Source organism: Hemicordylus capensis, chromosome 6 (genome assembly GCF_027244095.1).
Source record: "Hemicordylus capensis ecotype Gifberg chromosome 6, rHemCap1.1.pri, whole genome shotgun sequence".
Classification (NCBI taxonomy): Eukaryota; Metazoa; Chordata; class Lepidosauria; order Squamata; family Cordylidae; genus Hemicordylus; species Hemicordylus capensis.
In genome coordinates this window covers 59,615,285-59,642,783 of record NC_069662.1, presented here as the reverse complement: position 1 = coordinate 59,642,783, position 27,499 = coordinate 59,615,285, and the positions used below count along the sequence as shown (strand labels likewise).

The 27,499-nt window shown below is 46.7% G+C and overlaps 1 long non-coding RNA gene across 2 annotated transcripts; it reads left to right on the top strand.

The window, feature by feature from the left end:
- The first annotated feature begins 3,148 nt into the window (after nucleotides 1–3,148).
- LOC128330353 (uncharacterized) lies at nucleotides 3,149–24,545 on the top strand. 2 transcript variants are annotated; one of them, XR_008310056.1, is made up of 3 exons: nucleotides 3,149–9,153; nucleotides 14,983–15,102; nucleotides 23,160–24,545. It is a non-coding gene; the product is annotated as an uncharacterized LOC128330353 (long non-coding RNA). The 2 variants fall into 2 exon arrangements; XR_008310057.1 differs by lacking the exon at nucleotides 14,983–15,102.
- Nucleotides 24,546–27,499: the final 2,954 nt, after the last annotated feature.

Sequence of the window (27,499 nt, the reverse complement as noted above, 5' to 3'; positions counted from 1 at the left end):
GACTTGGTCGGTTTGAATCCAGTCCAGATTCAAACCAAACTGGCCAAACTGGTTCTATGTACATTCCTAGTAGATTGTGCACCCAAGGTCAGCTCTGGCTGTCTTCCATTCTACCACCCTTAATGTTGCTCCAAATCTGATGCAGAAACCTCACTTAGACTCTTGGCAGGCCACCTCTTGGAGCAAGCATTAAATTCAGCATAAAGCAAGCATTCACTGGCATCAAAATTTGCAGAGGAGAATTTTGGGGAGCAAATTACTTGCTCTAGGCCACATAACCTGTTGTGCAGTTTCCAATTACTTGGCCAATGACAGTTTCCAATTACTTGTAATGGCAACTCAATGTTGCCATTACAATGGCAGCTGTTTCACATCAGCGTTGCTCTTTTGCTGTTTCATCTCAACTGATGGGATTACACACATATGGGGACGTTGTCAAAAACGCTCTCTGAGCCCATGCCTGGCATCTGAGTAATAGGGATGCAACTTTATTATAGGGCAAATGCCTCTTTCATTGATCTGGATACCTGTGATGGGACTAGTTTTCAAACCCAGGAACGGTTTTCCTTGCTGTGTAAATTAACGTGCTCACACAGCATTCTGAGCTCACAATGAACACTTGTGGCATGTTGCATGGCCAAGGTTAGCCTGATCAGGAAGTATCTTACCCCCTCCACTGGTAGCAAATTTGGGGTAAAATTTAGGAACTTCAAATTTGATGAAAACATCCAAAATATGCCCCCTGGGACATGGAAAAAATGGGACATGAGACATTTTTTTAAAAAGCCCCTGTTGTCTTGGGAATGTCTGAGCGGTGTGTGGCGAGCAGAGCTCGCAGCAGGTTGGCAGGCAGTGATGGGAGGGGTCCCCATCCCCAAGCTAGTGCAGGGGGCCAGGGTGGGGGGCAGAAAAGGTGCTCTCCTGGTGTCCCACAAGTCCCCATCGGTGCAGAGAAGATGCAGAATCCATCTGCATCCAGCTAGATAGATAGATTAGAAATCCTAACCCCTCACTTTCCTATCTAGAATGGAGTTCCTTAATAAATGCCTTTTAGATTGATTTGAAACTATGAATTGGCTCCAAGTTACTTTACTCTCAGCATATGTGCATGCCTAACTAAATTTCCGCTATGTTGTGCCTCTGTGCACTCTGCTCTAATAAGAAAGGGATTCTCTCACCACAGAGAATTTCCAACAGTCCTGGTGTCCCACAAGTCCCCATCGGTGAATTCTTTGGCCTAGGTGAGGCGGTGGCGCAAAAGCTCTCCTATCCAGAGGAGCCTGCTGCCACCGAGCCAGGTCTTGGACCAGTGGCAAGTCCATCGGGTGGTGTGTCACCAATGTTGCCGCCCTGCACAGAGCCTGGTGGTGCGGGGGGCTCTCCTGCCAGGGAAGCTTCTTCTGTGGCGGGGGTGGGGGACAGGGGCATGACGGCTGGAAGTGCAGCCAGATTTTCCCTCCCTCTTGCGGCCCCTCCAATGCTCCTCTCGCCATTCAGTGCCCCCCCGATAATGGTCAGGTCATGGAGAAGTCCAGTGCTGGGTCCTCCCAGTCTGGCTCCAAGGGGGAAGGGTCTGCTGCTCACGTGTGTGTGTGTGGGGCAGCGGTCCCTCCTCCAGTGAAGCCAGACGCTTCTTCTTCCACACAGGGTGGAAGGGGGGTGGGTGACAGCGGTGGGAGAGCACCAGCAGCCCCCCCCAGGTCCACCGTCACCCAAGAGGCCCAAGACAGCACCCAGGGCGTCGGCAGCCACCCAGAGCAGTGATGTTTGGTGGCATTTTTGGGTCCCTCAAGATGCCCCTACCACTGCTCACTGTGTCCACTGCAGGACACAGGTCAGTCAGGGCAAGGATGCTAAGCATCTGGGGATAACCTTCATGTGGTGACACATGCGACGGCATCATGCAGATCTCCTTGACTCTGCTGGCAGTGTTAGCGCACCTGCGACTAGTGCCTGCGACTAGCACTGACAAGGGCAGTGTGCCAGCTTCCATGAAGCAGGGCACGCTGCTAGTCAAGCAGTGGATGTGGTCGTTGGGCAAGTAGTGCCCTGGTCATGTGGACTAGGGATGTGCACAAAACCGGTTTGCCCAGTTTGGTTCAAATTTGAACTGGGTTCGAACCAGGAGGGGGAGGTTTGATTTTGGTTTTGCTTGAACCTGCCCGGTTCATTTTGAATTTTAACTGGTTTGAACTGGTTCTAACCTCCAAAAATGTGTGGGTTGGTAGCTGGCACCCATGGGTACCTACCACCCAAACCCCAAAGCAATCGGACACTTGTGCGATTTTTAATGAATTTTTGAAATTTATTTTTATTTTTTCTCATATGGTACAATGGAACTCGAACCAGCCCATTATTCCCTTTGTGGAGCACTCATGGGTGCCAACAACCATCCAAACCCTGAAGCAATCGAACACTCCTACGATTTTTTAATGAATATTTGAAATATTTTTAATTATTTTTTTTAGGGTAAAATGGGACCCAAACCAGCCCATATCCCCTATTGTGGAGCACCTAGGGGAACAAACATGGGGTGGGTGGTAGGCACCCAGGGATGCCTACCACTCACAAAACCCCAAGGCAATCGGACATTTCTCCGATTATTGGTGAATTTTAAAAGTATTTTTGAATTCCTCATAGGGAATAATGAGGATTGCAGCAAATGTATAACTTCACGTCAGGGGGAAAGGGGTGGCCTAGAGTGGAGTGTTGTGGGTGGTAGTTCCCAAGGGGGGCAAGGAAGCTACCAGAATTATTTGAAAGGAATTGGGCAAAGGGCTGATTTTTAAGTGATTTTTGTTTACGTGTCTTTAAGGTTTTTCTCCATAAAGAAGAATGGAGGTGTCAGCAGCCCCATAACTGCACTTGGGGGATGCTGGGGTGGCCCATAGAGAATGGTGGTGTAGTGCACAGAGGGTGCCAACTACCCCCATGGGTTGCTAACCCATGGGGTAATGGGTTTTGTTGTTTCTGAGGTGTTCTGAGTGTAGATTCTCTGGTAGCATATGAGATTTTCAATGACAAACCATGAATCCACTCTCATTTGCTACCAAAGAATCTACACTCAGAACACCTCATGTCCCTTTTATAAAGACAGCCGTGACAAGCTCATATCTCCCCTGGTTCTCAAATACCCTGGTCGCTCTAGTCAAGTCTGAGATTTTCAATGACAAACCATGAATCCACTCTCATTTGCTACCAAAGAATCTGGTGGTTGAGAACTCCGGCTTCGGCTGGATACTCCAATTGCTAGTGCCTGACTACACCATCCCTTCAAGGACCAAGTTCAGCCGGAATGTGGTCCACTCCCTGTACGAGCGGTGCAGGAAGCGCATGTCAGCCATGCTGTGTGCAGCACCAGCTGGCACCAAAGTGCATTTCACCACTGATCTGTGGAACAGTATGAGTGGGATGCATGCTGCTTTCTTGGCCCTAACTGCCTACTGGTGGGGTTCAGAGAAAGAGGAGACCTCCAGTGTTGCCTCTGGCTCCAGCATATCCCATACCACATTTTGGCTCAGGTGGACTGTCTTGCACGTGGAGACCTTGGATGTCAAGCACACCAAGGAGGAGGTGGCAGCCGTACTCAGCAGCTGAACTGAGGAGTGGATAGGTGGGTTTCCACACCTCACCCGGGGCTTCATTGTGACAGATAATGGCTCCAATGTAACAGCAGCGGTAGAGTCTGTGTTGGAGTATGTGAACATCTTCTGCATGGCACACACACTCCACCTGACTGTCAGGGATGCCCTTGGCCTCAAGGAGATGAAGGTGTCCAGGGAACATAGCCGCCCCATGGTAGGTGCTGTTGCTGCCATGGCTGTGCTTGTGGAGAGGTTCCGCAATATTGCAGCCCACTTCCACCAGAGTGAGAAGTCCAGGTGCCTGCTTCACGAGCGGCAGTATATCCATGGGCTTCTACAACATCTCATCCCCATGGTGTCACACCCTCAGTCTCAGATAGCGAGGAGGAAGGGGAAGTTGACAGCCTTCCAGCCGATGCAGGGGTGCCTGAGGGGCAGAGCCCAGCTGTCAGTTCCCAAGAGACGGCTGAGGAGGGTCTGGCTGGTGTTTCAGAGCAGGCACAGCAGTCTGGGGCAACAGAGACAGCGACGGACAGACTAGAGGATGAATTGTGTGGGCAACCCCCACTGACTCCACAGCAACGCCGTGCCACAAGGCGAAGAACACAGCTGGAAACTTTCAGGAGCAGGGGCGTAGCAAGGTTGGAGTGGGCCCAGAGACAAGATTTAAAAATGGGCCCCTCGCTGATATACACACACAAATACACTTCACAATATATAGTGCACTCACATCCCCATTATGTAAATGGTGAATACCTAGTTCACATTGAATCTAGTTCACAGGGGCAGATCCATCAGGAAATTACAGGGGGTGCAACAAGAATTCCCCCCATATAAATATTGGGGCTTGGATTTTCTTTCTCTTGCAAATGTACTATGCCAGGGGGTGTCAAACTAAAATTTGGTGGTGGGCCAGATTAGATTCTGATGCACCTCTGGTGAGCCACACATAGCCTTGCACCCACCTCACACCACTGATCTTCCTCCTCTCTGCTCTTTCTCTCATTCCCCCCCCCACTTAAATTAGTTGAAGTCACTACTTTTTACACTAAAATATAGCCAGGGAAAGATTGATTTTTGGAGGGAGACCACCAGCCCAACAGCCAGCTTCCTTGGCTCGAAGATGCCAGGTTAACCAATAAGGCTGGGAGAAAAGTTGACCCTTTTTTTTACTGTCTGCTATTGCTGATCTCCAAGAGACTCAATATTAATTCATAGGGGGTGCAACACGGATGGGCGGGGAGTCATGTGATATGCCTCTGAGGGGCCCCTTGAGGCAGTGGGGCCTTGAGACAACTGTCTCCCCTTGCCTAATGGTAGTTACGCCCCTGATCAGGAGGAGTAAACGCCTCTTGCAGAGGGCTAAGCCTTGAATCCCTGCCAGCTAAGAGTTATCAGCTTGGACTATAAAGCACGTCAACAGCTTTCTGTTAGCTGCCGGAAGACAACATTTGTCAACCCTCGTGTCGACAGCTTTCAGCCCGAGCCTAATATAGAGGACTATTCCAAGCCGTGTTTCATTTCTGCAGCCGTTTGTATTGTGGACTATCTTCCTGGACTTCCCTTCTGGGTGGCCAGATTGCTGACACATGGATGTAGATACCTGGTGGAATTCCACCTTCCTCTTGTTCCAGCACCTTCTGGAGCAGGAGGTGGCCCTCAATGACCTGGCGAGGAACGAGTCCTTGGGTATGTACAACCTATCCAATGCGGAGTGGAAGCTCATGTCCGAGATGGTGTTGGCACTTGAGCACTTCCTGTTTGCCATGAAGAGCTTGTGTGGTAACACCACTCCTCTGAGCCAGACCCTGCCCATGGCTCTCCTGGAGAAGCTGATGGATGAACTCCGGACTTCTCTGACCATGCCAGATGGGTGTGCTCTGGCTGGAAGCCGGGGTTGTCAACAGGCTGTTTGATAAGTTGGGTGACAGGGAGGAGTACGTCCTGGCTTGTCTCTATGACCTGACCATCAAGGGCAATGTCATTTGTGTCGATGACTTGCCCAGGTGGATGGACCTCCTGGTCAATAGTTAGGGAAGAGGAGGTCACTAGGACCGGCAGAGACCAGGAAGGTGGTGATGGTGTGCCCTCTGAGCGTGCGCGACCCACACCCAGCAGTGCGGGTGACCCTTCAGCTCCTGCCCCTTCTTCTTCCCAGTCTGGCAGCGTGGCATCCCAGGCAGTGGCACCAACACAACAGGCAGTTCCTCCCACTAAATCAGCCCAGTGGCTTAAGCAGGTGTGCCTGGGTGCCTTTCCCAGTTTGCGGGAGGCTCAGCCTGCCAGGCCCACCAGTGCTGTGCAGTGCATTGCCCAGTACTTGGAGGAGCCTGTGGAGGAAGACCCCGAGATGGACTGCTCACAGTTCTGGGCAACCCATTTCCAAGTCTGGCCGGACCTGGAGGTGGTTGCTGCACGCCTCCTCTTTTGCCCGCCAACCAGCATCCAGAGCAAGCAGGTGTTTTCACGTGCTGGCAACGTGGTAACTCCCACTTGCTCCCAGTTGGTCCCTGGCTTGGTCGAGCAGCTGGTTTTCCTCAAGGCCAACCTCTCCCTGCTTGGCTACCCTGAGCTGAAGGTTGAGCTGGGTGAGTGATTGGCCCATGGTTGACCCATGGTGCTGGTAACCTGCTTCTACTCATCCCTACCCTTTTTCCTTCCTCCTTCAGTTGTGCCATGTCGCAGCGGGCCCGCTAGTGCTGTGACTTGGCAACTGGATACACCCTGTCACTGGTGTAACCTGATGCTGAACTAGCCCATGGTTCCACCTGACCACAGCACCACAGGCCGTGGGCACACACACAGACACTAGGTGGTTTGTGCCAGTGTGGCACTGTGTAGATTTGTAAATATGTTGATGTGTGTTGTGTTGCTTGCTGTTGTACATAGTTAACTTGCGGGGGGAGGGCAGCAGGACTGCCAAAATGTATACTTGTAAATATTTCAGAGTGTGTAAATATTGTTGGAAGTGAAGGACTCTGCGCTGCCTCATGCCTCAATGACAGAGGGGGACAGATTAGTGAGTCATAGGGCTAGAGGGGTCAAGACATTGGTCATTCCTCCTCTCTACTGCTCTGACACCGTCCCTTTGATATGTAGATTGCTACTCTCAGGGACTTCCTTCCTGCATGTCTCCCTTCCTCTCTTCTTCTTCTCCCTATCACACATGCTCACCTCTCTCTCTTCACCATGTGTGCAGAGATGCAGACAGCATCTCTCTGCATCCAGCTAGCTAGCTAGATTAGAGAGTCTATCTCTCCACTTTCCTATCTAGAATAGAATTTTCCAATAAAGACACCTTATATTGATTTGAAACTATGAAATGGCTCCACGTTTCTTTTACTCTCAGCAAACATGCATGCCTGGGCAGACTCCACTGTTTTGCACCTCTGTGCACTTTGCTGGTAATAGAAGGGTATCTCATACTAGAGAGAATTCCCAACAAATATGTGCTTGTGATAAAAGTGTGCATATGTTTGTGTGAGTGCATGCGTGGAGGTTTCTTCTGTTGTGTGTGTGGGTGGTGGATGTTGTTAGTAGTAGTAGTAGAGGTTTTTTTCTTTCCTTTCTGTAGATACTTAGTGGTTTTGGTCTGGATTGTGTAGATAGATAGTTGGTGGTATAAATATTACTGTATAGATGGATTTGTATATATACTTGTGTATATATGTATTTGTTAATTGTTTTTTTTAAATGTGCCCCCCCTTTCCCCCTCACCAGTTTGGTTCTGCTGACACGTACACAAACACACACACCAGACACTCATGTACCAGCCATGATGAGTAAGTGGTCTCCTGCCACACCATGTCGTGTGTGGCCTCCACTGACCTGCCTCTGATCCAGACTTTCCTATCCCTTTAATTTTTTCAGAGCCCTCTTCTCTTTCCCCTCTTCTAGCTAGCAGCACACACATGCAAACACAAAATGCAAACATGCATGCATGCATGCTGTTGATGATGACTATATGTGTTCTGGTGCCACCACGTGCCTGGGGCCCTGTGTGGTCTCCTGAAAAGGTGTGGTGGACCAGACACTCTGAGGTGTTTCTTTCCCCACAGGCAAAATGCATGCATTGCACATGAAGAGAAGAGCAGAAGAAGCAGGTGCGTGGTGTGTGTTACTTTAAGTTCTCCTTCAGTGTGTTGGTGTGTTTTTGCCTTGCCCCTCTTTCTTTGCAGTTTGCGTGCCGGGTTCAATCAATCAATCATCTTTATTACGGTCAAAGACCAGCACAGGATATAGTACAGATATAATGGGGGGGAAATCATTAAAATTATTATAAACCAGATAGATACACTTAAAATGCTGTGAATCCATAGCTATAATTAGCCTATAAAAGTATGATTGATTATTATGATTATGATTAGTGAAATACAACTCTAAAAACTGTGGGGTGGTTAATAAAATAAGATAAAGCAGGGGTAAAATTATGCTTATGAAGATACAACCCTAGTAGAGATAAAACAAGGGTACAACTATCTTTAAAAGCAGGGCATCTAAAAATGTAAAATAGTTAAGATAACATATAAAAGCTAACATGTGAAGTAGAAGAGCAAAACAAAATTATACAATCAGGTAAAATGACCAGTAGTTAAAAATCTGCTGCAAGGGGTATTGACTGGCGATCAGGACCCGGAGGATCTTGCACGCTGCCCCACAGAAACTGGCAGCATTGTACGTAAAGGTTCGATTGTCATCTGAGAGCAGCATCTTGGTGTAAGCTTGTCTAGCGTGACCAGGGTATTTGAGAAGCAGGGGAGATATGAGCTTGTCACAGCTGTCTTTATAAAAGGGACATGAGAGGCGCACATGCTCTATGGTTTCCACCTCCCCAGAGTCACAAAGACAAAGCCTTTCCATAAGTGGGATCTTCCTGTACTGCCTTCCAGAATGGTGGAGGGAAGGGCATGGCACTGGGCAAGGGTGACTGCCCTTCTATGGCTTGGTGTTTCCAATTGTGTCAAATATGCAGAGGGGGAGATGATGAATCTATGACTATCCGGGGCCAGAAAGCCTGGCACCTTACTTAAATCTGGCTGGTGTTCAGTGTCCAGAATCCTCTGTTTGATGGCTGTTTTTACCTTGTCCCAGCCCATAGCAAGCAGAAGTGACGGGGACAAGCCCAGATGTGCCACTTTGTTGTAGACTACCCATTTCCAAGAGGATTGAAAGTTGTTCTGCAGGGTTAGTTGGGCCAGGCCCCATGGACAAAGGGCTAGTTTGAGCCAGTGGTTGAGAACTGTCATCCAAACTTTAGCCTCCACTTTTATCATGCCAGTTTCCAGCTGTAGAGTGGCACTGGAGACACAGCAGGCACTTGTAAAGTCCCTCTCAAGAACGCAGATTGAACCCGTTCCAATATAGTAAGATTGGATGGAGATCGTGGGTGGGCACCATATAATAATTGTACCAATGGCTTGTCTTCATATAGTTTGAGTGCTGCAGGCACGTAATGGCTGCCTCTAGAACGAAGGAACCTCAAGATGGCAGTGGAGCTCCTCTGTGCTGCTAGGGCAATGTGATCACAATGGGGCCTTCTTGAGCCAGAGGCATGGAGGACCACCCCCAGGTATGTAAAGCAGGCAACCTGCTCAATTCTGTGTCCATCAATATGCCAATGGTAGGTCTTCGGTCTTCTAGCAAAGGTCATGACCTTTTTGGTAGTTTATTTCAGGTTTTTCACTTTTGCAGTGCTGTGATAATGTTGCCATCGCCCTTCTGAGGCCTGCTGTGGTCCTTGAAAGGATAGCAGCATCGTCTGCATAGAGTAAGATGGAGATGGCTCTTCTGGCCAACTTGGGAGGATGGAAGTCAGGGTTGCTGAGACAGCTCACCATGGCATTAATATAGAAGTTGAACAATAGTGGGGCCAGGATATTATTATTATTATTATTAATTCAATTTCTATACCGCCCTTCCAAAAATGGCTCAGGGCAGTTTACACAGAGAAATAACAAACAATAAGATGGCTCCCTGTCCCCAAAGGGCTCACATTATAAAAAGAAACATAAGACACACCAGCAACAGTCACTGGAAGTACTGTGCTGGTGTTATGAACGGTTTATAACATATCAGAACCAGAGGTACCAACTCAGAAATATAGGCCTGTGTCTGACTCCATTTTATATCAAGAAATGAAATGATACCTGAACTCTGGCACCCAGGTCAACTGCTCTGTGGAGCAGGAGGAATATAGCATTGTGTTGCTAAAATGGATATGCAAGAAACAAAGGCTTTGGCCTGAGCTTTCATATGCTAAAAATGTGACTCACTATGTCTGTGGAAGGGTTTGCCCGACCTGTTGAGTTCCTCCTTCCATTGTCAGTGATGGCCCTGCAATCATGCCCAAGTAATTAGCTCAATTGCTGTCTATAGAAATTCAACATAGCCAAATGGATACAGAGAAAATGCCTGTGGACTTTAAATTCTTACCTCACTGCGGCGTCTGCCTAGCTAAATGTATTGAATGTCTCACACATATATTCTCTTGTTTTCAATTACAAGAAAAACACTAGGAAGAGGTACACAAGAAATAATGGTTCACACAAATAGAATTCAATTCCTTCACTAACTGCTGATTTTAACACCTTTTGGGGAGATGCCATTGTGGCTCTCAGATGCAGATTTGCCTTGGGCAATGCTCCCCCCCCAAGCGCACAGAGTTTACAGAAGATGAGATTCAGAGATCTCTCTGAATCTGACCAATATCCTGAATAATTAAGATTTTGTTCAGAAGGTAGCAGCGAATTATCACCTTCTGGACGCCCAGGAAAAGAGGAGATTATTGAATAGATTCTATTCAAAGATCAAAGAGAAAAACACTATAAAGAATGAGGCTTTTGAGACAGAGAGCCAGCAGTTCTTGTGCCTACAACAAGATTTGCTCACACCACTTCCCAGAGTTTGCTGCAAAGCCGCGGGGCTAAGCAGGAACTCTGCCATGGTCAGAGGCAGTCTGTGACTTCTACTGTGCAGTGGGAAAGTCAAGACTCCCCAGCCATGATGCCCTGGCTCCCAAGCTGCCTGATCCGAGCAACTGCACAGCTCCTGTCTCCGCCAGCGCCTCACTCCTTCAACTGAAGTGATTCTCTGCTTTCAATCCTCTGATCCTGGGTAAATATGCTGCTCCTTTATAGGCCTTGGAATCCCCTCCATCTTTTCCCTGCTCCCTTCTCCTTCCCCCCTTCTTTTCCTCTACTAACCTCCCCAACACCATGCCAGCCCGCAGCCTTCATCCCTCCCCCTTTCTTTTCTGCCTGCATTTGAATTGTATTAGACTCTAGGAAGATTTAATTACACACACATAAGGTAGTGAGGCACACGGGTGAATATTGGTGCTGGTTAGGAAATACTGTTAGCAATATTGATAGAGTGTTCTGCTTTTTGCTTGCTAGATTATGTTGTTATATTCAATAAAGCCCATTGAATCTTTGAGTGGTTGGATCTCTTTTCTTCCTTGTTTCCAGCTCAAACGTGGTCACCAATATAAAAGAACTTGGCCCAGACCTATTTTATATACTAGCTAATGAGCATATTTAGTATATAGATCAGGCCTGGTCTGTAACACTGGGGGTAGACAGGGCCAGTTACTCTCCCCCTGCTAAATAAAGAGAATCACCACGGTAAAAGGTGCCTCTTTGCCCAGTTAGCAGGGGTAACAAGGTACATCCTTGTTTAATGCCCTTCTGAGTTGATATGGGGTTCATAAGTTGTCCTTCAGGCCTACATCTCACCTTGAGTGATGTGTCTGTGTGAAGGGCATGGATCAGATAAAGCAGACATTGATCAATTGAGGAGGATTCAAGCTTTTCTCATACCTTAACTCGGGAGATGGAGTCAAATGCAGCCTTGAGGTCTATGAAGGCAGCAAAGAGGGAGGTAGATTTGTTAGAAGAGTGCCTTTCAATGAGATGTTGGAACACCAGGCACTGATCAGCCGTAGATCCGCCTTCCCTAAAGCCTGCTTGTTCGTCTGCCAGCATCTCTTCTTGCTCTAGCTAGTCCTTGAATTTCCCATGTATGTGCCTGGCATACAGCTTGCTGATGGTGTTGAGCAGGCTAATGGGCCTATAATTGGCAGGGTCATCCCTTTGCCCATTTTTTATCATGGGGACGATGATTGCCTGCCCCCAGTTCCTGGGGATGCGGCCCTGGCAGTCAATATGGGTAAATAATGAAGCCAAGACTGGGGCCCACCACTCCAGGTTAGTTTTTATAAGATCTATAGGGATGAGGTCTTCTCTTGGGGCCTTTCCTCCTGGGGCCTTTCCCAGGAGGGGCCAATTAAACCCCCTCTACCAAGAAAACTACATGACTCTGTGGTTGCCAGGAGTCAACACCAATTTGACGGCACAAGCTTTACCTATAAGATATTTCTATAATTTGATGCATGATATTTCAGTTTGCTTTGATTATTTTTATTATTCTGCCAACCACCCTGGAAATATGGCAAAGTACAGCATCAATATACACTAATAGATATTAGGAAGTAGGCCACATGTCCACCTCTAAGGATTTCCAAAAGCTATTCATGCAAAATCCCTCTCACAGATTCAGTGTTTGGCATGGTATGCTCATTACTTATCTGCTTATGCAGATATGAGAGAAAACACCCTCTCAGCTACAAGAGAAAAGGCTGTGCAGCTCATGGAAATAAATGATTGACCCTCTTCCATACATTTCAATATTGCCGAAGTAAAGCCAGCCATGATTTTATTGAGGTTGGCGCAGGTATATATGTATCTCAAACCAGCTCTTGCAAGAGAACTGTGCATGTTAATCCAGAGACATTTTTGATTATGTGTAACCCACCCAAAACAACAGCAAGACAGTGGAACGACAGGAATTAACTCATCAGGGCTTACAACATACAAAGAGTCCTAGAGTTCTGCCTGGCTTTATTACAGCTCTAATTCTGACCTTTCTCCCTAGTCTGAGAAATTTGTTTTTTGTGGGACAAAACAACAAGCTATTGGTTCATCAGCTCACCTGTCTCCCAAGTTCTCCTTGCTTTACTATACCCAACATTCATTTCACAGGTGAAAATAGAGACACTCCTCACCCAGGAGTGAGACCTGGTATGTGCCCTAGTGGACAATAATGACTTGGAGAAATGGGGTTTGCTGGGTTATAGGGCTCACACAAAAGGCACAACCAATTGGGAAAAACCAAACCCTTGGAAAGATAACATGACATATCAAGAGTGTTATGGGGTAACTATCCCCCAAGAAGACAGAGTGTACTCCATATTCTTGATCATCTCATATTCCAGTTCATCTCAGATCTAAGCCTGGCATGATTATTGGTAATGAAGAGAAAAGCAATGTAAATATTGCAAAAATTACTGTATATTGTTGGATCAATTTTGAATTCATGAAATAAGGCAGAATCTGATCAATAGCTACATGCAACTGGCAATTCCATATTGCTGAACCTGTAAAAATGGATCTTACCTGTGTTATGTTTGTAAATTATTGGAGAAAGCTTTCTAATATTCACACATAAATAATAAAATAAACATGTGCTCAATGAGGTTTTAAAAAACAACACCCTTGGCTTTGTCCAAGACATAAAAACAGGACCACCACTCACTCTTGGCCACCCCAGCACCCCCCAAGTTTCTTTAAGGTTTTTCTCCATAGGGAAGAATGGAGGTTTCAGCAGATGTATAACTGCACTTGGGGGTGCTGGGGTGGCCCAGAGTGAGTGGTGGTGTAGTGCACAGAGGGTGCCAACAACCCCCATGGGTTGCTGACCCATGGGGTACTGGGTTTTGTTGTTTCTGAGGTGTTCTGAGTGTAGATTCTTTGGTAGGATATGAGATTTTGAATGACAAACCATGAATCCACTCTCATTTGCTAACCTTAAAGACACGTAAACTTCAAAAATCACTTAAAAATCAGCCCTTTGCCCAATTCCTTTCAAATAATTCTGATAACTTCCTTGCCCACCTTGGTCACTACCACCCACCACACTCTTCTCTAGGCCACCCCTTTGCCCCTGAAGTGAAGCTATACATTTGCTGACACCTCCATGCTTCTTTATGGAGAAAAACCTTAAAGACGCGTAAACTTCAAAAATCACTTAAAAACCAGCCCTTTGCCCAATTACTTTCAAATAATTCTGATAGCTTCCTTGCCACCCTTGGGAACTATCACCCACAACACTCTGCTCTAGGTCACCCCTTTGCCCCTGACGTGAAGCTATACATTTGCTGCAATCCTCATTATTACCTATCAAAATACTTTTAAAATTCACCAATAATCGGAGGAGTGTCCGATTGCCTTGGGGTTTTGTGGGTGGTAGGCACCCCTGGGTACCTACCACCAACCCCACTTTTGTGCCCCTAGGTGCTCCACAATAGGGGATAATGCACTGGTTTGGGTCCCATTTTACCCTAAGAGAAAAATAATTAAAATATTTGAAATATTCATAAAAAATCATAGGAGTGTTCGATTGCTTCAGGGTTTGGATGGTTGTTGTCACCCATGGGTGCTCCACAATAGGGAATAATGGGATGGTTCAAGTCTCATTATACCCTATGAGAAAAAAATAAAATAAAATTTAAAAATTCATTCAAAAATCGTACGAGTGTCCAATTGCTTTGGGGTTTGGGTGGTAGATACCCATGGGTGCAAGCTAACATCCCACCCACTTTTGGAGGTTTGAACCTCTTAAAATTGAACCACCCCTAGTTTGGTTCGAATTCGAACCTGCAGCTCGAACCTGATGGTTTGGTTCAAATTTGAATCATCTGGTTCGAATTCAAACTGGTTTGAGTTTGAACCAGTTTGCACATCCCTAGCAGTTTGTAGTACTGAAAATAAAGCTGTTTTTTTCTTTTTTCTCTCCCCCCCCTTTTACAAGCCTCTCCAAGTGAATTTTTAACTCAGGAAAAGGTCGGGGGGTGAAAGGGGATTTTACTTTGGTGTAAACACGCCTCAAGCTATCTCTTTTCTCACCATGTACAGGCTTGTGTGTGGAGGAATTTTGTGTACTTTTCCAATAGCAAAAGGAAGAGAGTCTTCTCTGGGATTCCACCCAAGCCCAGGAGGGTTCAAGCTCTGTCAATAAGCAGGTGGTGGCGTCAGCCTTTAGAACCTACCAAAAATTACAGGAAAGTTTTAGGAGAAGCCTTGCTCGGAAAGCTCAGAGGGGATGGTTCAGCATTTTTCTTCCCCTCACGTTTGCTTACTCTGAGACAAAGGCTTTAATCTGCTACAACGGTGGACTAACCCGGGATAGCTGGTTGTGTGGATGGGGAAAAAGCTCTCAAACCCAGGTTTGTCCAAACCAGTAAACCCTGAAAAAAAACCTGGCTCTTAACCCAGATTATTGTATAGCATGGGACCCACTACCTGGATTTGGTGGTTGTATGTGCCTCCTGCTTCATTTTCAGGTTTCAGCAGCTACCTGCCATGTTTTTCCAGAGAGAGCTGCAGGTGCCAGGGCCACAATCAGGGAATATGCTGCTCAGGCTGGATGTTAAGCAAAACAGGAAAGCAGAAGAGAAATTAAGGTGGGCATGATGGAAAAGTTGGTGCTTTACGAGGATAGCTCGTAATGAGCAAAGTAGGGGTGTGCGTTTCGTTTAGCATACAAAATGTTTTGGAACAAAACAGGCCATTTTGGCTGTTTTGTAGCCAAAACAAAACACCCAATGCTCAAAACAGAAAATTTTGTAGCCAAAACAAAACGTCCCTGTTTCGGATACAAAATGTTTCGTTGTTTCGGCTGTTTTCGAACTCCATTTTGCAATCGCAGAAAGTCTTTCTCCTTCAGTCTCCATTTTTAGTTTTGACATCTGTTTGAATTTCCAGCCATTCCAGCCTGCAGATTGGCCAGCGTCTGCTGGCAATTGCCTCCTTATTCCTTTTAAGCAAATTTAAGGGTAAATTTTACCCTCATTGGCCATGGGGCGGTGTGCATTTCATTGTTGTTGTTTCACACTGTTGTGTGTAGATCAATTGCATTTTCAGGAGGGTGGGGATGTGGATGTGCATGACCTTTGGAAATCTGCCTGATTTTTTCCAAAGCTCTGCTGTTGCTGATGTGTGATGTTGATGTTATTTGGGGTGGATTTGGGGCAGAATGGGGGCTTTAGGGGCAGAAGAGTAATTCAGGTGGGAGTGCCCCAATGGGTGCCTGCTGCCACCCAGATTCCAAAGGAATTGGGGAAAGGGCTGATTTTTAAAGGATTTCTGAAGTTGAAATGTCTTTGGGGCATATTCGGGGCAGAAAGGGGGCCTGAGGGGCACAAAAGTGGGTTGGGTGGCAGTGCCCCAAGGGGTGCCTGCCACAACCCAGATTCCAAAGGAATAGGGCAAAGGGCTGATTTCTTAGGAATTGTTGGAAGTTTACACTTCTTTAAGATTCTCCCCCCCCAGGGAATAATGGAGGTTTCAGCAGACCCATAACTCCACCTGGGGGGCACTGGGGTGGCCGGGAGTGAGTGGTGGTGTAGTGCACATAGGGTGCCAACCGCCCCCATGGGTTCCTAACCCATGGGGTGCTGGGTTCTGTTGTTTCTGAAGTGTTCTGAGTATAGATTCTCTGGTAGCATATGAGATTTTCAACGACAAACCATGAATCCACTCTCATATGCTACCAGAGAATCTGAATCTACACTCAAAAAATCTCAGAAACAACAGAACCCAGTAACCCAAGGGGTTAGAAACCCATGGGTGTGGTTGGCACCCTATGTGGTCTACACCATCACTCGCTCTGGGCCACCCTGGAGCCCCCCAAGTGCAGTTATGGGGCAGGAATTATGGAGGTTCATAATTCCCTATGGGGAAGAACTTTACAGACACACGAACTCCATTACATCTTTAAAAATCAGCCTTCTGCCCAATTCCTTTTAAATAATTATGGCAGCTTCCTTGCCCCCACTGGGCACTACCCATAACTCCACCTGGGGGGCACTGGGGTGGCCGGGAGTGAATGATTGACTACCACCCACCCTACTCTGCTCTGGGCCACCCCTTTCCCCCCAACATGAAGCTATACTTTTGCTAAAACCTCAATTCTTCCCTAAGGGAAAAATCCTATACTTCAAAAATTCACCAAAATCCAGCCCTTTGCCCAGTTCCTCTGAAATTTGGGTGGTAGTTTCCACCCATTGGGCACTACCACCCCCACCCACTAGTTTTTCCCTGGGGCCATTTTTTAAAATCCAAAACGTTTCAGATTTTTCAATTTCGAACAAAGAACAAAATTGGGGTGTTTCGGACTGGCTGGTTTCAAACAAAGAACAAAATGGAGGTATTTTGGATCCGGGCCACAAACAAAACAGAAAACAAATCAAAACACACAACCCTAGAGCAAAGGAGTTGATGGACACCATAGCACAACTTGTCTGAGTCTGAGAAGGATTGGTTCTGTGGAAATGGTGACATATTGGAAGGGTTGGTTCTGAAGGGTGCTCCCACCTCTTCCACATCTGAGTGCACCTTTGCCATTTTATTTCTAGTCGTTTCCTTTTGCAGTTCCTTTTATTTTTAAATGGAAACCCTATTACTGCTATTATGATCTTTTGTGGGGGGGTTTCTGTAAAGGTAACCCTTAAAATTTGAGGGTTCTCCTCCTCTTAGCTTTTTTGTTTCTTGTCACCATGGGATGAAAATTGCACACATGCTAGACTTGTGTGACATAGGAGCATAGGAAGCTGCCATATACTGAGTCAGACCATTGGTCCATCTAGCTCAGTATTGTCTACACAGACTGGCAGAGGCTTCTCCAAGGTTGCAGGCAGGGATCTCTCTCAGCCCTATCTTGGAGATGCCAGGGAGGGAATTTGGAATGTAGATGTTCTTCCCAGAGTGGCTCCATCCCTTAAGTGAAATATCTTATATCTTATAGTGCTCACACATGTAGTCTCCCATTCATATACAACAAGGATGGACCCTGCTGCTTAGCTAAGGGGACAAGTCATGTTTGCTACCACAAGACCAGCTCTCCTCCATTATACCATCAAATTTCTGGCAGTGGGGGTTTCTATGCATGCACACTTTAAATGTTAGAGTTTTAACTTTTTGCCTTTTAAATCACTGAAATCTTAGAAGTCATGATAGGAACAATGTTATTTTTTTATTTTTTTTAAAAGACCAACCTTTGATTAGTGATCTGTATCAATGCACACTCCTGCATCAAAACTTGTGATTTTCCTTTTTGCCCCTTCTTTGGAGGAAGTCTCATTATAATAGCAGCGAGGCTTATATCTGAGTAAATATGAATGGGAGCAGTGTTTCCTCTAACAGGGATTCCCAGATGTTGTTAACTACAACTCCCAGAATCCCCAGCTGCAATGGCATTTGCTTGGGGATTATGGGAGTTGTAGTCCACAAAATCTGGGAATATCTGTTAGAGGGAACACAGGATGGGAGTGGGTTTTTATTTAAAACAAAAACAAAAAAAAAAGGTGATGATTGTGGAAGATCATAATAGCGATAAAACTGGCTACAGTTAAAGAAAATAAATTGCAAAGGGCAATAACCAGACGTGAAGTGGCAAAGGTGTGCTCCGGTGTGGAAGGGGGCTATGCCTTTGGGAGCCAACCCTCTGATATATCCTGCCTACACAGAAAACTACTTCTCTTCAGACCCAGACAGGTTGTGCTCTGGTCCACCTACACCACTGCTCATGGTGTTTGCTAGAGTTTTTGTGTCAGAAACTGGTGTTGCACAAGAATAGCGTAATTCAGACATGGGATACCCACAACATCATGCGGATGCCCCATAAAAATAAGCACTTATTATGGAATAAACCACTATTTGGAAGGGCACTTGGAAAAGCTGCTTCATGTCAAAGAATTAGCCAGAGAGGAAGCCTGGATCTCACTGCCTGAACTTACTCCTTTGTTATATCTACAGATAGCCATAAGATGGCAGTACTCCAGAATGCACTGAGATATAAAACAGGAACGGTGGTGCCTTTATTTGGCTCACTCAATTCAGTCTGTTTTTATTTTAACTGAAACTCAGTAGTGCTGATTCAGTATCAAGAACAATGCCCAGTTTAAATAATATCATCCTAATTCATGTACTAAAATAATCTCCTCACAGTTGCACTATATGACCCAACTGACAGTGCCTCCTGTTTGAGAAGGTATAACAACACACTGAGCCAGGTTGCACGATCAGTGAGGCCCGATTTAGAAGGGTGAGCGGGGAGGGAGCCCTGGGCAGCTGAATCGGCCGTCCACATGATTGCCGGCTCTGTGACGGAGCCGGCGGGGACTGGGGAACTCGGCGGCCGCATGGCCCCTGGAAGCTCCAGGATGCCCTGCGTGAGCACACAGGGCATACTGAGGAGACCGCCGGAGCCTGGAGGCGGCTTTTCGCCTCCCCTCCGGGGGTCTACTCGTGAGTAACCACGGCACGGAGCCACACCGTGGCTACTCACGATCTTTAAAACCAGGTTTGCGGAGCACTCACTCTGCAAACCTGGTTGTTTTTATTGTTGTTGTTATTATTATTATTATTATTATTATTATTATTATTATTTTACATTTATATCCCGCTCTTCCTCCAAGGAGCCCAGAGCGGTGTACTACATACTTAAGTTTCTCCTCACAACAACCCTGTGAAGTAGGTTAGGCTGAGAGAGAAGCAACTGGCCCAGAGTCACCCAGCTAGTATCATGGCTGAATGGGGATTTGAACTCAGGTCTCCCCGGTCCTAGTCCAGCACGGGTTACCCGCCTAGGAACCACCGGCTCTCAGCTGAGCCCGGTGGTTCACACAATGGGGTGGAATTGGGCTAGCCTCCGCTGGCCTGATTTCGCCCCATTGTGTGAATAGCCTCTATATCAAAAGTGCCACATATAGAGGCTGTGCATATGACTGCATGCACAGTCGGGTAGGCGGGGGGAAAGGCAAGGTTCAACCTACCTTCCCCTGGATGACCCTTTGCAGCCCCGGCAGCACACAAGCCACATGAACCAAACGATTCTCCACGCTGCTCCTGGCTGTGCTGGTAAACAGAGGGTGGGACTCATTGTCCCGGCCTCTGTAAATCCCACAGTGGATTGCGCGCCGAGTGCAGTGTACTGGGGGATTCCCTCAGGGGACAGGCACTCTAGGTGGCCGTCTCTGTTTCAGCACGAGCTGCAAGTTAGGAGCTGGGGTTAAGGGTTAAGAGCCAGGCTGCGGCACTGGGTTTGGCACTGCAGCACCGCCAGGATCGGTGTGTATCCCAGCGGTTCTCATGGGCAGCCACGCCCAGGCTTGACTGATTAAGTCTGGGCTTGGCTGCTCGTGAGAACAGCCTCGTCGATTACCTGGGAAGGGGCTGGGTGGGTGGCCTTTCCACAAGATCATTTGGAATGTAAGCTGCTGAAATCTAGCAAAACAATTGGTAGAGGGGATAGATTGGGCAAGCCCTGGATTTACATGGATAGAAAGAAAGAATGTGGAAGGAGCAGTCGTGTCATGTCAGGGAACTTCATATGCCACATATGGGCGAAACCGTCAGCATATGGAAATCCTTGCCAGCATTACAGATCATACATTTAGCAACAGCAGTACTAGAAACAAATAATGTCATTTGCATCTGGGAGGAAGTCTTTTTAAAAAAAAATAAAAATCTTTTTTTCCTGGCTATAAACTAAAGAGGTCATGAAAACATAAGCTGGCGGGGGGGGGGGGGGAGGTGCAGAGCCTGTAATGAAAGCCTTTGCTTATGCTATTGGCTGCTTGGGTTAGGAAGCTTCCCAGAGTTTGGTCAGACCAGTTCTGCTGGTCTGCTGCAACCTAATATTGCAGGCTCAGAGGCGCTGAGCCCCAAGGCATCCCAATACTGTGAACCACAATGATTGTGGAGAGTGAACAGCAAAAATGACATGTATTCTCATGGCCTCATCACAAGATCCTGGCGCAGACAGACACAGCATTACTCAAAGTCTTTAAACATGTGATGAGCCAGTGTGAGATAGTGGATTTGTATTGGGAAGACCTGGGTTCAAATGCTCACTCAGCCATGAAACTCACTGGGTGCCCCTGCCCGACAATCGGTCTCACAGGGTTTTTATGAGGATAATATGGGGAGAAAGCCCTCTGTAATAACACCCTAGACCTGTTCACATGACCATCGACATCAAGGTAAGAGGCCTAGTACGCTGGTTTGCATGGGTGTGTTAATGCATGAAATGCCTTCAGCTCATGTTGCTCAAAAGAGAGTAGCCCAGCTTTTGTACCCTGCTCTTAACCCAAGTAGGCGGAAAAGAGAGCTCTGCTACCTTGCTTTTTTGGTCATGTGGATCCATTTACCTTTCCTAGCAGCTACCAGGAACTAGCAGACCTGGAAACAATACAGAGCTGTGGCGACCGGGACGGTCAGCTGTGAATGCACCACTTTGTGAATGCACCCCTATTCCAGTGGTGGTGAGGGACAGAAGAAGTAACGTTGGCAGGTCAGCAGGCCATGGGCGGGAGAAACACCCCCTTGCAAAGGTGCTGAGGCTATTCTCATGAACGCTCAAAAGCACGCTGAGAGAGCCCAGCCCACTTTTGAGCAGTCGTGTGCGGCACTGGGAGCCGCGTGGCTCTCGGCTGCTAGCCCAGCAAAATGCCCCCCCCGTTAAATGAGGTTAGCAGAGTGAGTGCTCTGCTAACCCCGTAGTGACTCATGAGTAGACCCCTACAGCAAGCCTCCCAGCCTCGGGGGTCTCCTCAGAATGCCCCGCACACTCACGTGGGACATCCTGGGACATCTGGGGCACAGGCAACCCCCAATCCTTGCCACGCCTACCAGCTCTGTGACAGAGACGGTGCACCGCAGTGTCTCAGGAATGGAAAAACGGGGTTACCAGAGTGTTCGCCCTGCTAACCTTGTTTCCGAGGAGAGCTACTTTGGCAGGCTAGCCACTGTTGAACCACTGGGCTTGCCTGTGAGCAAAAATCAGGCTGGTCTTACCCCGGTTTCCCCCATCGTGAGAATAGACTCATTAAGAATAGAGCCAGCATGGTGTAGTGGTTAGAATGCTGGACTAGGACCGGGGAGACCCGAGTTCAAATCCCCATTCAGCCAAGAGACTAGCTGGGTGACTCTGGGCCAGTCACTTCTCCCTCAGCCTAACCTACTTCACACGGTTGTTGTGAAAGAGAAACTCAAGTCTGTAGTACACCACTCTGGGCTCCTTGGAGAAAGAGCGGGATATAAATGTAAACATAAAATAAATAAAAAATAAATTGTAAACTGCCTTGAATGCCTTGGAAGAAAGGAAGTATATAAAACAGCAGACTTGGGATCATCCAACGAAATTGATTTGCATTAGATTCAGGACAGCAAGAATGGAGTAATTTTTTGCGTACCACATAATGTTTGGAATTTGCTGCCACAAGATGAGGTGGCCACTAGCTTATATGGCTTTAAAAATGGATAACATAAATGAGAACTAGTGTGGTGCTGTGTTTAGAGTGTTGTGGTTGTTAGATGGTTGTGTAGTGGTTAGAGTGTTGTACCAGGACTGAGGAGATTCGAGTTCAGCTCCCTGTTCAGCCAGGAAACTGACGGGTGACTCTGCTCCAGTCACTTATCTCTCAGCCTAACACACCTCACAGAGGTATTGTGGGGATAAACAAACCATGCACACAGCTCTGGGCTCCTTGGAGAAAGAGCGGAATATAAAGATGAAATAAAATAAAATAATTCATAGAGGATAGGGCTATTAGTTATTCTGTAAATCATGAAACTTCATGATCGGAGCCTGCACTGAGAATATTTGGTGCAGGGGAGCAATAACAATTGACCTTAAGCTTTGCTCATGAGCTTCTCAGAGGCATCTAATAGCCATTGTGGAAAGCAGGATGCTGGCCTGCATTGACCTGTGGTATGAACTAGCTTTTCCTAGGTTCTTATTGTTGCAGAGTTCTGTCCATGTGGAATACAGAGCAAACAGCAGTGCGAGGTTTTTTAGAGAAGTTTACTTAGGAGAAAAAGGCCAAGAGGTCAGTACTGAACTTGCTGGCTCATACGTAAAGAAAAAGGGAACAAACAGGAACAGGAAGGAGAATAGAAACTCCTAACTAGCCCTATTTGGGGAACAAATAGCAAGCTGCAGTGTGTGGAGGCAGTACCCCAGGGGGTACCTCTGAGTACCCCCTTCAGAGCCCTCCAAGTACTCCTAGGGGTACCAGGACCTCCTTTTGGAATCCCCTGTTGGGATCCTCCTGTTGGGATCCATTTTGGTGCATTAATACCAAAGAGCTTTTACAACTGCCTTTATTATATAGCAAGAAAGGGTGACTTGAAAGTGGGGAAGGAAAAAGATGCCCTTCCTCCCTACTCCAGAAACCTCTTTATATAGTGTGGGAACATTTCTTTTAATGGTGTGCATCCTCTGACCCTGATCTTCCATCGAGAATACTGCAAGCTTGAGAAGGCCAATTCTAATTATGCAAGAACTGAATGTTGATTCTGATTTATTTAGAAACTATGTTTTTAACCTGCACTTGGATGTTCACATTCAGAATTAATATAAATATTTGCTTTCCTTAAATAACTCTTTAGTGGCTATACATGGCAGTTACAAACACATCTTGATAATCTTTTTTTTTTTTTTGGTTGCTTATTAAAGGTATGTGGAAACAAAGGGAGTGTTCACAAGAACAGCTTGTTCAGAATGTCGTACTGGAAGTAGCACCTAATGCTATACCAAAATAAGAGAAAGGGTGATTACCATTTATGTAGAGGAGGAACAAAAATAAACGAAGAATCAAGTTGGAATGAAGAATGTGAAGGGTATCGGCATCTGCAGCCAGGTCCCCATCCTGGAAAGGAAAGTCATTATTGTCTTCTGAAGTAAAGCCTATTCAAGCTTGGGTGATCAAGAGGAGATCAAAAGAGAACAGCAGGAATTAAGAGAACAGGAAGCAGAGCCCAGGCAAGACAGCAAACAAGGCAGACACCTGAACAAAGCTGGTGGCAGATTAACTTTCATGACACTTAATCTTGCTCTTTGGGAAAAACTGAAATTATTGCATCACCACTGCCTAGCTGAGCTGACCAAAGTTCACCAGTTCCAACAGCAGTCAGCCAGATTGTATAACTTACAACGGATATGTAGCAGAAACAAAGGTTTCAAGGAAAGAAATGAATCCTAAAGAGGAGCCCTTTAGGTGCTGCTGTCTCTTTTCAGTTGATGCTGATTGGGTAAATGAATGTTGGCCTCTGACAATATTATGAAGATGGCAATGTTGGTCTACCTTATGAGATAATGAGGCTATTCTCACGAGCAGCCTAACCCATGCTAGGGCAACCCAGCCTGGGTTAGGCTGCTCATATGGAGTGCCAGGATCCCTCTTGAGTCTCGATCCCAGCACTTCCGCTCGGCCTAACCCGGCTTTTTACCCAGCATTAAAGGTGCAAGTGCGCCCTTAACCCTGGCGCTGGGGTTGTATGTGTGCACAGGCTGCAGGTGGCCTACGCACAGACAAAGCCAGGCTGCAAGGACCCCTCAATGCACTGTGCTCTTGGCACAGTGCGTTGAGGGATGCTGGAGGATTTCCTCCTCTGGTTCCCTTTTCTGCTGCTCACTGCGGAGTGGCTCATGTGCCACACAAGCGACAGAGCCGGTAAAAGAAAATCTAGCGTTTGTGGGGAGGCAGGCAGTAGCCTGTCTCCTCACCAGCTCTCCAACCTGTCAACATTTTTGGTCATGTGCACAACCTTAATGTCTGTAATGCATAGTCCAACATCAGCAGGAAGGCCCAATTTATGCAGCCCCATATTTATTAAGGTATCCTCATGAGGTGGGCAGGGGATCTTCTCATTACAGTCCCTCACCTTAAAACAGATACCAGTCATAAATATTATAAACACCTCTCATTTAACTTTTTTTTTAAAAAATGTAGTGGACAAAGAAGTCCAGTTTCCAAGAAGGTCATTCAAATCCTTTTGAATAGATTTGATTCTAAACTCTTGTTGTGACTTGGACGTTCAAATAAGAGGAAAGTAGACTCCATTCATTTTTCTCAGAACTCCTTGTTTTGGTGTTTGTTTTGCAAGAGCTTCGAACAGTTCAAACTTGATTGAATTTGGGGTGCTGACGTGGTTATGAAAAGAGGCAACAGAGATAGATAGGATTTCCCTGTGAGAGAAAAGGAGAAGGTTGGCTCTGGAGGAGGAGCAGGGACAGGAGAGATTCATGGCTGAAAAGAACGAAAACTTCAGTAGTCTCTGTTGGCAACTGTGAACAGAGTGAGATGCTGTACTTGGCCAGTTGCCACCTACTTTGAAAGCAGTGTTCAAGCCCTATCTGCTAAAGGAGAAATAACTTTGGGATATCTTTCACCACCAATCTATCTCAATTCGTAGGGATGTGCACGAATTGATTTTTTTGTTTCGATTTGTACCGAAATCAAAACACCCCCGATTTGTTTTGGGTCCAAATTTGACTTCCCCGAATCACCCCAGATTTTATTTGTACCTGAATTTTCCAAATCTGAATCCAAATCTATTTGGATTTTTAAAAAGGGTCCCAGGGCCAAAAGAGTGGGGTGGTGGTGGTGGTAGTGCCCAATGGGTAGAAGCTACCACCCAAGTTTCAAAGAAATTTGGCAAAGAGGTGATTTTAAAATGATTTTTGAAGTCTACATGTCTTTAAGCTTTTCCCCATAGGGAATAATGGGGATTTCAGCAGCCTTAGCTAGAACTGCCTGGGTGGTGGCGGGGTGGTGGCACCAGGAGAGCCCAGGGTGGGTTGTGGTGGGTAGTAGTGCCCAATGGGTGCAAGGAAGCTACCATCCAGATTCCAAAGGAATTGGGCAAAGGGGTGATTTTAAAAGAATTTTTGAAGTTGTCATGTCTTTGGGCCATATTCAGGGCAGAAAAGGGGCTTCAGGGGCAGAAGAGTGGGTCAGGCAGTAGTGCCCCAATGGGTGCCTTCAGGGGCATAACAAGGCTGGAGTGGGCCCAGAGACAAAATTTTAAAATGGGCCCCTTGCTGATACACACACACACTTCACAATATATAGTCATGTGACTTGCCTCTGGGGGGCCCCTCGAGGCGTGGGGCCCCCCAGGCAGCCGCTTCCCCTTGCCTAATAGTAGTTACGTCCCTGGGTGCCTTCTACCATCCAGATTTCAAAGGAATTGGGCAAAGGGGTGATGTTTAACGAATTTCTGAAGTTTGCAAGTCTTTAAGCTTTTCCCCCATAGGGAATAATATGGGTTTCAGCAGTTGTAATGAATCCACTCTCATTTGCTACCAGAGAATCTACACTCAGAACAACTCAGAAACAACAAAACCCAGTACCCCATGGGCTTGTGGGTATGGGGTTGGTTGGCACCCTATGTGCACTACACCACCACTTGCTCTGGGCCACCCCAGTACCCCCCATGTGGAGTTATGGGGCGACTGAAATCCCCATTATTCCCTATGGGGGTAAAGCTTAAAGGCGCGCAAACTTCAGACATTTTTTAAAAACCAGCCCTTTGCCCACTTCCTTTGAAATCTGGATAGTAGCAGGCACCCATTGGGGCACTACCACCCGACCCACTCTTCTAAGCCCCCTTTTTGCCCCAAATCTGCCACCAAGTCACACAAACTTCAGAAATTCTTTAAAAATCACCCCTTTGCCCAATTCCTTTGGAATCTGGGTGGTAGCAGGCACACATTAGGGCACTACCACCCAACCCCCTCTTCTGCCCCCGAAGCACCTTTCCTGCCCTGAATCTGCCCCAAAGATGTGCAAACTTCAGACATTCTTTAAAAATCAACACTTTGCCCAATCACTCTGAAACCTGGATGGTAGCAGGCACCCATTGGGGCACTACCACCCAACCCATTGTGGCACTCCTAGGGGGCACCCACAGGCAGCAATGGGCACTGTCTGTTCCCATTGTCTCATGGGGTGGATGGAGCACACATCAACAACAGCAGAGCTTTGCAAAGAACAAGGTTTCCAAAGGTCACACACATCCACTGTGTCACACACATCCACTGTGTCACACACTCACCACATCCATTGTGTCCCACCGTGCCCCCAATTCAATTGATCTACACACAACAGTGTGAAACAACAACAAGAAATGCACAGCCCCATGCACCCGCTCTCAATGCAAGCTAGCAGCAGTAAGCAAGCGTGATATCACAGATGCAGCAGACTAGGGCAGCAGACTAGGGCCAACAACAACATCAAATGTGCCCTGTCCTCCCTCACCCAAGCATTTTTCATCCACAAGCAACAGACACAGCTACATCCATGGCACCCGGCCATGAAAGCGGGTTAAGTAAGGAAGGGTGCAAAACAACATTCTGCCAGTGTAACAGCGAGGCTTGCCCACCTCCCACCTACACAAGTAAAAGAGTGATGCTGACAACAATGGCACACAATTTTTGGGCATTATTTTTTTTGGACATTTCTGCAACAGATCAGAGCCTAGGGCACCTGCACAAATTATTGTAGATGCAAGCAATCTATTTTGAATAAAAATGATAATGATGCTAAAAGTCACAATATGACCCAATCTTCATTGCAAAGTCCAGAGAGAGAGAGAGAGAGAGAGAGAGAGAGAGAGAGAGAGAGAGAGAGAACCTGTCCTGTGCCCATACATGAGGTCCCCAAAATACAGGCACAACAACAAACCATCCAAGGCAAAGTCTGTGCCCTCCTGCCCATTCAGAGCCTGCAGGCTGCTGGGCAGAGAATATTACTACTGATATATTATGGGCACAGAGGGCTGGAGGACAGGCTTCTTTTAAAAAAAAATGCAAAAAAATAAATAAATCTTTGGAACGGGGAAAAAAAAGACAGAATTGTTTTTTAAAACCCGGAGGCTACGCTACCCTTCTAACCACCTACTAGTACTAGCTAACAGGGATCCCTCCCACACAGAACCCCTGTTTAAACTTCTTCTAAACTAAACAACACAAAACTTTTTCAATTCAATTGCAACCCAAAACCTCCCTCCAAA